The sequence below is a fragment of the Hipposideros armiger genome, unplaced genomic scaffold (assembly GCF_001890085.2).
Source record: "Hipposideros armiger isolate ML-2016 unplaced genomic scaffold, ASM189008v1 scaffold_10, whole genome shotgun sequence".
Classification (NCBI taxonomy): Eukaryota; Metazoa; Chordata; class Mammalia; order Chiroptera; family Hipposideridae; genus Hipposideros; species Hipposideros armiger.
This window is the reverse complement of record NW_017731360.1, coordinates 8,170,334-8,184,867: the sequence shown is the minus strand read 5'-3', so window position 1 is coordinate 8,184,867 and position 14,534 is coordinate 8,170,334. Positions and strand designations below refer to the sequence as shown.

At 49.0% G+C, this 14,534-nt stretch overlaps 1 long non-coding RNA gene across 5 annotated transcripts; it reads right to left on the bottom strand.

Annotated features, from left to right (window-relative positions):
- Positions 1-319: 319 nt before the first annotated feature.
- LOC109390624 (uncharacterized) lies at positions 320-12,368 on the bottom strand. 5 transcript variants are annotated; one of them, XR_002125611.1, is made up of 4 exons: positions 12,084-12,368; positions 6,830-10,381; positions 5,413-5,581; positions 320-1,475 (listed from the first exon to the last, which is right to left on the bottom strand). It is a non-coding gene; the product is annotated as an uncharacterized LOC109390624 (long non-coding RNA). The 5 variants fall into 5 exon arrangements; XR_002125612.1 differs by lacking the exon at positions 320-1,475 and having other exon boundaries at positions 2,975-5,581; positions 6,830-7,013; positions 9,208-10,381; XR_002125613.1 differs by lacking the exon at positions 320-1,475 and having other exon boundaries at positions 2,975-5,581; positions 6,830-9,286; positions 9,752-10,381.
- Between the last annotated feature and the right edge of the window lie 2,166 nt (positions 12,369-14,534).

Sequence of the window (14,534 nt, the reverse complement as noted above, 5' to 3'; positions counted from 1 at the left end):
GATGTCACTCTCTGAGCCTCAGTTTCCTCATCTGCACAACTGGAGGATGACGCCACCATGCAGCTGTTGCGGGGGCGCAAAGAAACTCTGCCCTTTGCCAGGGTGACTGACACAGGCACTGGCCAGGGGTTGTTCCCAGGCGTGTGTAAGAAGTGGATTTTGTGGACATCGCAGTGATAATAAAACTTGGATGAGAGAGCTTCCTGCAGTCAAGCTTTATTTTATCAGAAAAATAAGAAATTATCAAACTGGCTCAAGCAGTCCATCAGGGAAATTTCCAAAGGAACGACGAGGCAAGAAGCCTCTCTCTCCAGAGACAGCCTCTGCTTTATCTTTACTCTTCGCTTAGTTGATAACAGCAGCAACTGTGTGTTGAGTGTTTGCAGCATCCCAAGGGCTGCGCTGTTTTATCCACATTCTTTTACTTACACCTGTGACAGCGGCACCATCGCCCACTTCAGAAATGAGGAGTCGGAGGTTTGGAAGGTGAAGAGAAACCTGCACAAGGACGTGGCTGAGCTGAGACCATCCACATCTGTCTGACACTCTGAACCCTCCTGTTCTTTGCTCCTTAAATACCCGGAAACCTCCAGTTCTTTCATTATCAAATATGTTCCCTAACAGGAGTCAGTGCATAATATGATAAGGTCATTTTAAACGTCTGTTCATATAGAAGGAACCATGATCTCATTTCCTAGGAGCCACTGCTGCCCATTTCTTCTTCAATTATTATACCTTCTTCTACCTCTAAGGACAGTTTGTGATAATCAAGGGCAATTTGAGGAATTCGGCAAACATAAAAAGAGGAGCCCTGGCCGCCTGTGTCCTTGGAGGTGTCCTTGGCAGTCTCATACCTCAGCTAAGCAGGAACCCCCTGATCCAGTTCCTGGGGAACTGGCTAGGGCTGCCCCCCTGAGACTGGACTTGCTGGGAGAGCAGAGGGCGTGTAGGACTCGGGGCCAGCACAGCCCCGCTGGGCAGAGCTCGTGTATGTGACAGGCCGGATGGTCCCTAGGTCTCTATGCCCAACATCATCGGCTGAGATAGGAGATAGACAGGTCCTGGAAATGGCGGAGGATCTTATAGGTGAGAGACCTTGAGGTAGCTATGGTCATGTGGTTTCCTGGGCCCAGTAAGGTCACCTCCAGGCTCCTGAACCCCTGGGCCAGAGCGCTGCTAAGCCCAGCTGCACAGACTGACTGCGGTGCTCTCCCCTCCTGCTCCTTGTTGCTGATGGAGATGGAGTGTAAGTTCCTCCCCCTGGGCTCAGGACCTTTGTCATTGGCCCTGGCCTCCCCCTCAGGCTGGTCTTCTCCCATCTCACCCCTGCCATGGCCAAGTCTATCAGGGCTGATAGGGGAGGGACCGGTTGTCACCCAAATGGTGAAGAGGGCAGACAGACAAGGGAATGATGGACTGTCTGTTGCACCTTCAGGCTGGACAGGCCGGACCTCATTCGGTGTGGTTTCCAGTGCCTTAAAGAGAGAAGACCGTTGGAGCGAGCTGGGTGACTTGGGAAAGCAGATTCTGGAAGCAGGCAGAAATTCCAGAATCACAGGCGTGGATACGCAGGATTCAGTCTACACGATGGACAACACGGATGCCACTGAACCTCTTGTCAATGCTGGAGGTGTGAAGACCCAGAGGTTCGATATTTCCTCGTGCACTTTTTTGCTCAGAGCAGAGGCCCTCGGCCCCTCATCAGAGCCCGTTGGTAACTACTTACTGCACAATCATACCAGCTTGTTTCCATACTTTCCAGGCCCCCAGATATTAGAGCAGCACACAGGCAGTGGGGGAGGGGCCGAGTCAGGCAGACACTGATGGGGGATGAAGTGAAGGGAACACCTGGAAGAGCGTCAGAGCCAGGGGAGCCATGACAAGGTCCGAGAGGATATTGATGAGGGGCCATCTGCTTATCATACCTGGTTGTTCTGAAAGGGACTTAAGGCCACTTCTATAACCCTCACTTCACAAGATCCCTCTGTTCTTCCCACCCACGTTCACTGAGCACCTACTGCGTGCAGACACTGCGCCGTGTGCTGAGTGTGCGTGAGGTTCCTACACTCAGTCTGGGGGAGAAACACACATCAAAAGGAGGCCCTGTTACCCTGAGATGAGGGATGTGCCCTGTGCTGTGGGGGGCACAGGATGGGGACAGCGAGGAACTCTGACTAGAAGAAGAACCCCCGATTCTCCCAGGAAGGCTGGAAATTAGGGCAACCAACCTTATCGCATAGGGAAGGGACTGAGGCTCAGATGGGGGAGTGACTTGTGTAATGTCAATGACAGTGGATGGGACTACTGGGTCCCCAGACAGAGTCCCATGTATTGCTGAACAATCACTGCAACAGCTTCGACTCCTTTCCTCATTCCTGGGCCACACAGCAAACTAGTGATTATTAAAATCACGCTGGGGGTTTGCTACATAAAGGGAAATTACCTGTGACCTAATTGTGAAAACAACATAGTCAGTCTATTTAGCTCTTCCCCCTGGACCCAGTTTATGCCAGGGAGTGGCTCACTCCATGACATCATTGATATTGGTTTAACAGTGTTCTTCTTAAATCCAAACTGAAGTCACCTTCGGCCACTTCCCTGAGAGGAACATGCTCGTTGCCAAGAGCTTGGCCCCAGGTGTGAGTGGAGACACTTTGTTCTTAGCGTTGAGTTTTCTGCCCTGCAAATTACTTCCCCCATCACGTCCAGCCAGAACACATCAAACCATTTATCCACTTATGCATTTATATGGTTATTCTTTGCTTATTGTTTCTCATGCTTTTATATCTACTCATTCATTCATTCACTTCCTTCGTTTTTTTTCTTTTTATCCATTTATTGTTTCGTTCATGCCTTCACAAACTCATTCCTGTGTTAATTTATTCCTCGATTCACTCCTTGGTTCATTCATTCCCGCTTCCACTGTGTATCCTTTTATTCATTCTTCGTTCCATTGTCCATCTGCGCACTCAGCTCCTCACTCAGTCACCAGGGATTCCTTCTTTCATTGACTCATTGATACACTCACTGCTGAATGTGCTCATCCGTTCATTGCCTCATTCATGCATTTATTCACTATTCTTTGCTTTATTCATTTCCTCAATGGTTCATGTATTTTCTAATTAATTCATTCGTTCACACATCATTTGACAAAATTAACGTCTTTGTACATGTGCTCTGGGTGCTGGGTATCTGTCCAGTGTGACTCCTGCCACCTCACCCCTCCAGCATATTCCGGGCATCTCAGTAAAAAAGGGTCCTGTTCTTTTTTATAAACACACATTCGTTATGCCATAATGTAACATATATATATAAAGGAAAGCATGCACACTGTAAGCGTACAGCTCAAAGAACTCCCACTAACTGGACATACCCTTGGGATGAGCACCCTCCCAGAATGCCCCTGTGCCCCTCTCTGTTTCTCAGTTATCATCTTAGTTTGGGGTTCCCTGGTGGCAGAACCTATGACAAGGAGTCAGTGTCTGCGATTATGTTGGGAGGTGAAGAAAACCTGTGAGGGCAGTGGAGAGGTGAGACAGGAGGGTAAGCCCTCCAATAAAGGCCGTTTTATCACCTCAATTACCACTGTGGGTGGCCAGAGGGTGATCGGATGGGAAACCACCCACCAGGGCAGTGCGGGAGCTGGTTGTTTATATATAGCGCCTGCTACCTCGGCACTGGCGGAGGGCTCTTCCCAGGGCAAGGGCATTATTGCCCAGATGGTTAAATTCTGCCACACAGGGCATTGGAATGGGATTTGGTGACCAGAGAAAACCCCCCAGGCAACTGCAGGGGCTGGTGGCTGAACGTGGATCCTGGACTGAAGTGGTAAAGACAATGGCACGTTCATCATGGTGGTCCTTCCCGACTCCTTTCCACACCCTGCTCACTTACCATCCTCCGGCCAGGCCTCACCTAGACTTATTATCATGTTTGACTCAGAAGGTGCCTTAGACGCCAATTGGCCCAATAGCTCTATTTTACACATCGGGGACCCTGAGACTAGGGAGAGACAGCAACAGCTTACCAGATCACCATCCCACCCAGGAGTCCGGCCCTGCCCAGGCCCCTGCTCAGATGTGCCCCCCCACCCCCATACTCTCTGGGGTGATGTTTTATCTCGCCTCTGGATTCTGTGCCAGAAACATTCAGGCTCGAAGCACTGCCTTTGAAAAGCTGGAGGCTGATTTGCCCTGTGGCTCGCTTTGCTTTTTAGAGCCCCACCCCTCACCACTTGCACTGAAAAGCCACATTTGCTGATCCAAAGTGGCTGTCAGTCTCACTCCAAATGAAATACATGTGCTCTGTCTCCCACGTGAACAGAGCATACTGCTGACGCATTTTACATCCAGTTCAAATTCCATCTGGAGAATATATCAGAGGGGGAAAAGGTTGACCTGGGAGAATTCAGTCACCATGTGTTACTTGGATGCCATCAACTTTATTTATTTTGAGAAGAAGACATAGCCTTTAAAGGTTACCTTCCTCTTCAAATTGGATGGAGCACATGTTGAACACAGAAAAGGTTAGTGCCTGTCACTTACCTAATCCTGCCCTCTTGTCTTTCTCTACTGCTGTGAACATCTCACCCTCTGCACAAGGGACCCACTGCCCCTGCAACTCACCATTAGCACATTTTCTGTGCAGCCTGAGAGTTTGTCGTTTTCATCTCCTTGAACAGACTGGACCCAGCTCCTGGGCCAAGAGATGCGAGGCCAGGCAGCTGAGAGATTCCATTTCAAATATCTCAGCTCCATCCATGCACTACGGATGACAGCTACCATCTCGGGAGAGCCCACTGTATGCCAGGCACTGTGTCAGGCGCTTTCCACTAACATTCATGACAACCCTGCAGAATGGAGGCTTATTTATGGTCCCATCATCATCTCCAGCTGCCCAACTGGTCTCTGACTCCACAGCTCTGCCTGCCTGTAAACCCTATTCCACTCCTGCCTATGGGCACAGTGAAACCGACCAGTCTTGCTCTCAGAGTGAATTTTGGTCACTGAGCAAGCAGGATGGATGCAAGTTCCTCCCTGATCTCTAATTTAGGAGGTGGGGGCCAGGCAGTGAGTTGTCATGGCCTGGCAGCCCACTGCTGCAGGAAGGAAAGTGCATACTGGCTGGCGTATTATGGCTGGCAGTGGCTCCAGTGCCCATGTAGAAATATCCACTGGTCAGGTCATCAGAGAAAATTTGGCCTTTAGGTCCTCCTTGACCCTCGGGCCAGGGGGCGTGAGCGCTGGCTCATCTACCAGATGTATCTGGGACAATGGGCATCTTTTCCCCCTCGAGACCATGTGATTACTAGAATAACAATGAAAGCCACCATTTGTTGAGCATCTACTTCACTCTTTCAATAAATATCTACGAAGTGCCTACTATGTGCTGGGCACAGTGACTCCCACAAACCTGGTAATGATGCACATGGGTCAGCTGGAATCCCTGCTCTGTCCACTGTCTCTCACCACATGAGAGCTCCCATTCCATGCTCCAGCCCCTTTTGATGCTAAGTTTCAGGCACCGTTTTCCCCACTCATCACAGCTGGTCCTTGGTCTGCTCTTCTCCTTGGATCTGGGGCTGGCGGGAGGGGAGGAAACAAAGAGGCACATGGAGGACAAATCACAGAGCCACGTGGGGATCTCCTTCCTGTTTCTTCCCCTAAGAAATGACAAGTTCTACACAGATTCATTAAGCTCCACCCATAACTAAAGCAGAAGCCAGTTAGAGCCATTTTCTTATTTAGCTTGTACAAGTCTAGGATTAATCTACTCATCAGCCTAGTTCATCAGGAGGAAACATGCTTCTTCAGTTTTCTAACTGAAAATAAATGTCTCATTAAGTTAAACATATTAACCTGAGAACAGTATTGATGTCAGACAGACTAATGAATGCCATTGCAGGGAATGCACAATAATCCTCAGAGGGACCAGACTGGCCATTAGGAATTCTCTGCAAATGCGCTCAGCTATAGTACAAGGGACAGAATCACTGATGGGATGGGGGAAGGGAGAGAGATGGAAAAGGAGCTGGTGTGGAGCTACGGTCGTCCCTGGGAGTGGTGCTCCGATGAATTCCGGCACCTTTGAATGTTGTGAAGGGTGCAGGACCAAGGGAGGTGCTGGATGTGACATGACTCATTGTTGGGTCCAAGGGCATGGTGCTGATTTAGCCTCTGCAGAGGAGGGAGGGCAGGAGGGTCAGAGTTAGGGCATCAGAACACTGGATTCTCGTCCCAGGTCATCACTTCACAGGGGACGAGGTTTGGTTCCAGCTGATCTTTACTAAGCTGAGCACTGTGCTGGGCACTTTCACATGTGTGATGCTCATGCAACCCTCGCAGAATTCCAGGGAGACAGGCCTTTGGCCCAGGATTAAAGATGGAGAAACTGAGGCTCAGAGGAGCTAAGTGGTCACCAGTGTGTGGGTGGGAGACCTGAGGCTGAGACCCTGGCTGGCTGACCCGGTGGAGGTTTCCTCACCTGGCCTCTCCCTCCTGGTGGTCTGTACTGAAAGCCCTCACCACTCCATCCTCCAGGACTCTGTAAGACCTTAATTAGAGTTGTGTGGGGGAGATCTCTCTTTACCACCACACAAGGGACACCAAGGCATAAAACAAGTCACAGGGCTTAGGAGCCAGGGAGGCCTTGATTTAAATATGTCCCAGGAACACCCCAGCTGTGAGCCCTGGGCCAGATCAGTGCTCTGAGTCTCAGATTCTTTACCAAGAAAACAGAAATGGATACTGCCATCCCATAGGCTTGTGGTGAGGATCAAATGAGCTAGTAAAGGTGACGTCCCCAATATATAGTAGATGCTCTTACTTACTGTGTACTGGGTTCCTGGTCCATCCAGCTGGATTTGGTCTTTGGTGAAGTACCGGGCAGGTGGAAGGCAGAGGAGCAGAGCTGCCCTCCCTGCCATCCGGGTCAAACCCCATGGCCCACACACATCCCTCGGGGGCCTGGCATACGCCTGGTTTCAATGTAGAGATGACCTCGCCATGGTCTCCCTAAACAGGGAATTTGTATTTGAGTGAGGGAGATGACCTGAGGGCATTGGAGAAAGTTCAGTCCCTAAAGGTGGGGACAAAGAAGAGTGGGCGGAGCCTGGAGACAGAGGTGGAGCCACTGGGAATGGCACAGAAAATCTGGGAGGGCGTGGAGGTGCCTGGGCCAGGGGAACATTCTGTATAAAGAGCCAGGTGAGCTAGAGGCCTGGTCCAATGTGAGGTAAGAGGGGAAAAAGTAGAAATTCATATGTGCAGCTGTCTAAACTCCTAGCATTCTCTGCATCTTTCTCACCATTGATTTATGAGGAAAGGCATATATATACGTATGTGAGGCACGCATCCAGGCCATCACGTTGAAGATCTCATTTGACTCTAAAAGTGAAACAATCCCTGAAAGGTGATTATTATCAGCTCCACGTGTCTGGTGAGGAAACTGGGGCCCAGAGAGGCTGAGTGACTAGCCCAGGGTCACACAGCTCTTAAGAGCCAGGATTCACACTCAGATCTGCCCAACCTCAAGGGCCATGATTTCCCCACTGGCCATGGTGCCTCCCACATCAGCAGGTCCAGCTGGACAGTGTTTGTTTCCCCTGCAGACTACAGACATCCAGAAAATGGCTGCTGGCCCCTCTCCCACACTGATTTGACTCTAAGGTAGAATGCGTCTCATGACAGGAGGCTTGAAGATGCATGAACTCTTCCCAGCCCTGCCACCATATGTCAGCACAAGCCTGAGGGACCTGGCACAGACCTGCTGTGACTCCTCTGATGCAGAGCCCATGATCCCACCTCACAGAGTGAGCCCAGCTGTTCCCTGAGAGGTGTGAGCTCCCCTGCTTGTGAGCACCTGCTATCTCATAGGGAGGGGGGAGAGGGGGGGAGAGGGAGAGCTCTGCGCATTCTGGCTGAGCACTGCGGCTACAGCTTAATCGCAGGGGTGGGATGGTGCAAAGTTGTGTTTAATTCCGCTGCAATTGTTGCTGCTATTATGAGTTTGGCACTGTTCTCCCCTGTAAGCTCTTCCTTGGAGAGCTGCCTCCAGCTTTGTCCAACAAGGTAAAAGGAGGCGGGATCCTCAAGCTTTGTCAGAGCAGCAAGCTTCGTGAAGGATGTGTGATGAGTAATGGTGAAGGCAATGGGACCGTAAAACCTGGAGATGAAAAACCCTGTGGAGACACAAGTTGTCTTCAAATACAGGAAGGGCTGCCACAGGGAAGGAGTAACTATCCTCAATGTGGCCTGAAGGGCTTTCCAACAGTGAAAGCTGTCAAGATGGAATGGTCTACTTTGGTGAGTGGTGAGCTCCCTGTCCTTGGGGGTATGCAAGTAAGAATTAGATGACTACTTATTGAAAGGCATAATATAAGGACCACCTAGGTTTGAATCACATCACAGCTTTTGGGTGTTTTAGAGCAAATGGCTTTACCTCTTTGAGCCTCAGTTTCCCCCACTGTAAAGGTGTCATTTTACATGTCACGTTATGGTGTCATTGGGTTATTATGCAGTTTAAATGAAGTAATACATGTAAAGCTTTTAGCAAAGCTTTTAGCACAGGACTGGTCACATAATAAGCTGCCAGTGGCTGGGAGCTGATCTTATTTCTAAAAGGTGTCAATTTTTTTGTGGGGATCCTAGCATCATATGAAGCTTTGGGCCTTTGCCCCTTTCCAGCACTCAGAATCTTCAGAAATCACCCCTTTTTTCAGGTGTTCTAGAACTAGGGGAACATTTCTTTCCCCCCTTTTCCTCCCCCATGGCCTCTAAAAATGGTCTTTGCTAGTTCAGAATCCCCGAATGTCCCCCTTTCTTGATAAACAGTGGTGCTGAGGTGGCATTTTAGGGTTCCTTGATCCCCACTGTCCCTGTTGGGTGCCCAAACCAACTGCAGTGGGTGGGTAGAGGGGGGCTGTGGGAACCTGAGGCTGTTCCCAACATAGCCACTGGGTTTAAGGAACAGAGATCCCTTTGGGGGTGATCCGTGAGGGCCCCCTTTCCACCAGGAGGGGCTGATTTGCTCTAGAATGAGCCTCCTTTAATCCTCCTCTCAGGACTCAGAAATAAAGTTTCATTTCAACCACTGGGGAAAAATAAAATAGCAAGACTGATAAAGCCCCTACATAAATCCCACTCTAGGGCCCACAACAGGACAGCCAGTTAGCTTTCATATTGCTTATTCTTAGTCAAAGACCTTTACCTTTAGCAATTGGCCATTTTTCACTTGCTAATAGGTTTAATTTCCACAGACTCCGGGTGTTTCCTTGGAACTGATCTTCCTGAGAAAAAATATGCTTTGGGAGACATGAAATAACCATCAGAGCGCCTTAAATGAATGACTCTTTAATCCAGTGGAGAAAACAATGCATCTGAAACATGCGTTACGAGGGAACTGAAGGGCTGGAGCGCTTCTGGTCTGGGTGGGCAGGGTTAGGGCTGGGCGTGTGCTTGTGCTGCTGCCCCGGGGAACACTGCCCCGGATCACTCCTCAGCCATATGATGTGGCATTTCTTGCTCCACTTGCCACCCCAACTCTGCCCCCACAGGGAGAGGGCGTGCCTGAGTCATTCTCCTCCCATCTGGGGGCGTGATGGCTATGCCTGGAGAGCACCCGGGGCTGAGAACGAGCAAACGCCACCCTCCCATGACCAACCCAACCCCTGCCAGAGAGAGACGTGTCCTTGTGCTGCTTCCAGGTCCCCCGAATCCGCATGCCCCCCACTCTCCCCTCAGCCCCAGCCCACCTGCAGGGTGGAGAGAGGGCTCAGCCTGGACTTCTGTGTGTCTTGGATACTCTTGGGTCCCTTCCTCCTGGTTGCCAGATGGTTTCTAGCCCAACTTGAGTCCAGCAAAGAAGAGAGAGCTTCCCCGCTCCAACAGCTGATGAAAGCTTCTGAGCCTAACTCCCATGGGCCCCTTGGGGGTGTGGGGTTCCACAAAGGAAATTCTGGATGTTTTTCCAGGTACTGGGTGGGAAAGCCCCACAGATATCTTCTTCTGAGTTGGGATTGGGAGAGCCAAGAAAAACAAACCCAATCAGAAACCAGAGGGAAGAGGAGAGAAACACCCCACTAGTATGTATGGAACATGGCAGATCTCATTTCATGCTCCCAATAACCTAATGACTTCGGAACTACTTTTATCCTAAGTCCAGGATCCTATTGTTTCAGAGCTGGAGGTTATCTCCATAATTCCTTAGTCATGCCCAGACCTTGGTTTCTAATACTGTTCTCCAATAAAAGGAAGCACAGTACCTTAGAGAAACGGCTGATCCTAGGACTGAGAAAGGGTTCTACAGGGTGAGCGTGAAGCATCTTCTCGTGCCAGGAAGCAAGTGCTTGAAAAACAGAGCGATGGCCAGGAATACAGCCATCCTGAAAGGCAGCCCAAAACGGAACATCCAGTTATGGCTCTGACACCACTTCCAAGTTGAACTCCGCTTTGAACCGCTAGTGGGACGTTTTCTGAAGTGGTCTTTGTGGAGGACACTTGAGGAGCACCTATCACAATTCAAAAAGCACTTATCTTTTGACTCAGCAATTTCACATCTAGAAGTGAGTGATTCTGAAAAAGCTCAAGGATATGCCGGTATGCAAGGAGGCTCTCTACAGCATTACTTGTAATAACAAAGAAGACATTGGGGACACCTAAATGTCCATCAATAAGAGACTGGTTAAATAAATAATGGTGCATTCATACCATTGAATGCTAAGCAGCCATTAACAAGATTGAACTTGGTTTCCATGCACTCGCATGGGAGGATCTCTACAACATATTTTTGAATAAAGAAAACAAGCTGCTCGAAAATATGAGCAGAATGCTGCAAAAACATTCTATCCATATCCATCTTGGGTTGTGCACAGATCCATGTCTGGAAGGATGTGCACTTTTGTTGGGAGGCCCTGGGGAAAATTCATCATGAATCTGAGACTTATGTGTCCCTTGTCAAGGCCATTTGTGCATTAGGTCTCATCCTTTCTGGTCTGCTCAAAATGTCACTCAAGCAGCCCTCCCTTCCCTCCTGCATTATCAAAGTTCCCTTCTCCACTGGATCACCCCCATTAGTGTGCAAACATGCCATATTTATTTCTACAACCACAAAGAATAAAACATACAAAACAAAACAAAACTCTCCTGCTACAAGCACATTGCTTCGCTTTTTCTTTACAGTCAAACCCCTTGAAAGCATTATCTAGACTCACAATCTCCTACTTCTGTCCTCCAATTTTCTCTCACCACACTACTCTCAGGTTTTTACTCCCACCCCTCCATCCAAAACTGCTGCTGTGAAAGTTATCAGTGACCTCTATGCTGTCACATCCAGTAATCAGTTTTTAGTTGTCATCTTTCTCAACCCATCACTCCCTCCTCCTTGAAACCCCCACTTCCTGCTTCCACTCTCCCCTGGCTTTCCTCCTACCCACCTGGCTGTCCCTCTCAGCCTCCTTTGCTGACTCCTCCATGGCTCCTGGACCTGTACACTTGTGCTGTCTCTGGGCTCTGACCTTGGTCCTTTGTCCCCTTCTTCTTATCCTCCCTCACTCCCTTGGGTACCTCACCAGCCATGCAGTCATTACATGCCATTCGTATGCTGGTGGCTCCCACATTTCCATCTCAGCCTGGACCACTCCCTGAACCCCAGGCTTGTATATCCAAATACCTATTCAATATCTCCACCTGAGTATCCAACAGGTATCCAACATCCTTCACACATTCTGATAAAGACTGACTGGAACTTTAAATGAACCTCATCAGTCATGAAGTTCTATGGGAGAGCTAGGGCTTATGGGAGGAGTTCTCTCACTTTCTGTCATCTGTGAGAACTCTACAGGAAGAACTCTATGCTTACAAGAAAGCTCTACGGTTGTCACTGCCCCTCCCCTTAACTTCCTTTCCCCACCTCTATAAATACCCCCTCCATCTTGGCACACACTCTTCAGTGCATGTACGTGGCTTGCATGTTTGCATGCACTGGGTTGCAATGTTTTTTTTCCTGAATAAATCCTTTTTGGTGATGAAACACCTAGTCGATATTGTTTTCCAATCCACAGTCCCAACTGCAATCTTGTTCTCCACCTGTCTTGCTTCGAAACTTGCTGCTCCCACCATCCTCCTTATCTCAGTTAAGGCAAGTCCATCCTTCCAGTTGCTCAGGCCAGAAACCTGGAGTTTGGCTCGGTTCTCTATTCCTCTCACATCCCATGTCACATCTATCAGCAAGCCTGCTGGCTTTCTTTCAAAACAGTTTCAGAACCTGGCCATGTCTCATCACCTCCACAGCTACCTCTTCGGTCTCCTGACCCCAGTCACCATCCTCTTTGTCTGGAATGATTGTGGTAGCCTCCTAACTGTTCTCCTTGCTTCTTCCCTGTTCCACTGAGTCAGCTCCTCACAGATTCAGCCTGTGTGATCCTACTAAACTTGTCAGATCATGTCCATAATCTGCTCAGAAGCTTTCAATGATCTCATCTCAGTATGAAAAGACGCCAGGGTCCCCCCAGCCCTGCATGAACTGAGGCCCCACCCTGATCACCTCAACTTAACCTCACGCCTATTACTCTCCCCGCTGCTCCTCTCTCATGCAATTGCAATCAGATTGTGGCTACAGCTGGGATGGGGGCCCGATGGGGGCATCTGGGGACTGTCCAGGCATCTTTTTCCTCCCTCTTGTAATCTCAAAGCTTCTCTATTTTGATGGATGGGTTTGAGCTTCCTCACCATGGTGACCTTGGGGCAGTCAGAATATTGAAATGGCAGCTCAAGTCTCCAGCATGACTATTCCCAAGAACCAGGCACAGACTTCATTACCTGTTATGACTTGGAAGCCACACAGTGTTACTTCTGCTGTACTTGATTGATTGGCCAGTAACTAAGCTTACCCCATATTTGAGGCGATGTGACATAGAACTTACTTTCCTGATGGAAGAGCATCAAAGAATTTGCGAGCATGTTTTGAAAATGAATCACATAATGTGTATTATTCTTAAAATCTTGCAAGATTCTGAGTGGCCTTGCGGTAGAAAGGCTACATGTCTGTACAAAGAGAAGAAAACGCGAATTGACTGCAAATGCCTGTCTAAAATTCACTTTGTCTAGAAATTATATCCAGACAGACCGCTGTTTCTGGCCAAGATGGAGTCGCCTCATTCCTCCCAGGCCCTCCTTCTGATAACTGAAATCCCTGGACATAATGCAACCAAAATTCAAAGGAAGACTCTAGAAGGTGGAAAGAAGAAGGCAGGCTGCATACAATCTCAGAGTTTTAGGAATAACATGGGGGTGAGTTCCCTCATTATGTCCCAACCTGGAACAACCCACAGGCACAGACAAAAGGCAAGCTCCAAGAAAAGCCTGTTTTCCCCAAGCAAATAACCAAGGAAAGGGTCATCTAACGGAACAGAAATTATTCCAGCCAAATGCCAATAGGAAAACCTCTCGCACCTTCGTGGCATGACTAGAACAAGCAGAGAGACAATCTGCCCCTCTCCTCACACACCTGCAAAGTAAGTTAAGTGGTGGTGCTCTGATTCCCCCACTGGTGCTGTCAGCAGCGCCCAATGCTGAGAGGACATTCCACCGCCACCCAGCCTCAGCAATGATTGAATGAGGTACTATGACGCAGGGTCAGTTAGCACTCCACTCATCCCCTACCCACTCCCAGTCTCAGCAGGGAACAGTGGGGAGATAAACACAGACCAGGCAGCAATGAGATTAAATGAGAAAGTGAGAAACAGGGCTAGTCAGCCTCTTGGTGTCTCCCACCTACCCGAGTATCCAGGGGGCTCAGTGAGGAGCTGAGCCTTCACCCCCACCTGGAATTGACAAGGCAGAATGCGGTGGTTCTGCGGGGTAGGATTACCTGCCACTCTACTCTCCTTGCCCCATGTCAGTGAGGACCGAGTGACACCTTCCGGTTTCTTACGTGTGGACTGGAAATTGGAAGCCTCTAGAAATTGTTGTGGCTGTTGTTTTTAGACTTCTTGTGGGTTTTCCATGTAGAAAATCATGTCATCCACAAATAGGGACAGTTTTATGTCTTCATTTCTAGTCTGTATACCTTTATTTATTTTTCTTACCTTATTGTGCTGGCTAGTACATCAATACTGTGTTGGATAAGGTGAGAGCACACATCCTGGCTTTGTTCCCAGTCTTACGGGGAAAGCATTTAGTCTTTTACCATCAAATACAATATTAGCTGTAGGTTTTGGTGCTGTTGTTTGGGTAGATTCTCTTATTACATTTAGTAAGTTCCTCTCTATTCCTGGCATGTCCAGTGTTTTTATTATGGATAGGCATTGGACTTTATCAAATGGTTTTAGTCCATCACTGCATACCTAGCAGAATGGTTAAAATAAAAATCAGTGATAGCGGCGGCCAGTTAGCTCAGGTGGTGAGAGCGTGGGCTCATAACACCAAGGTTGCCGGTTCAATTCCCACATGGGCCACAGAGCTGCACCCTCCACAACTAGACTGAAGACAACTACTTGAGTTGGAGCTGATGGGTCCTGGAAAAACACACTATTCCCC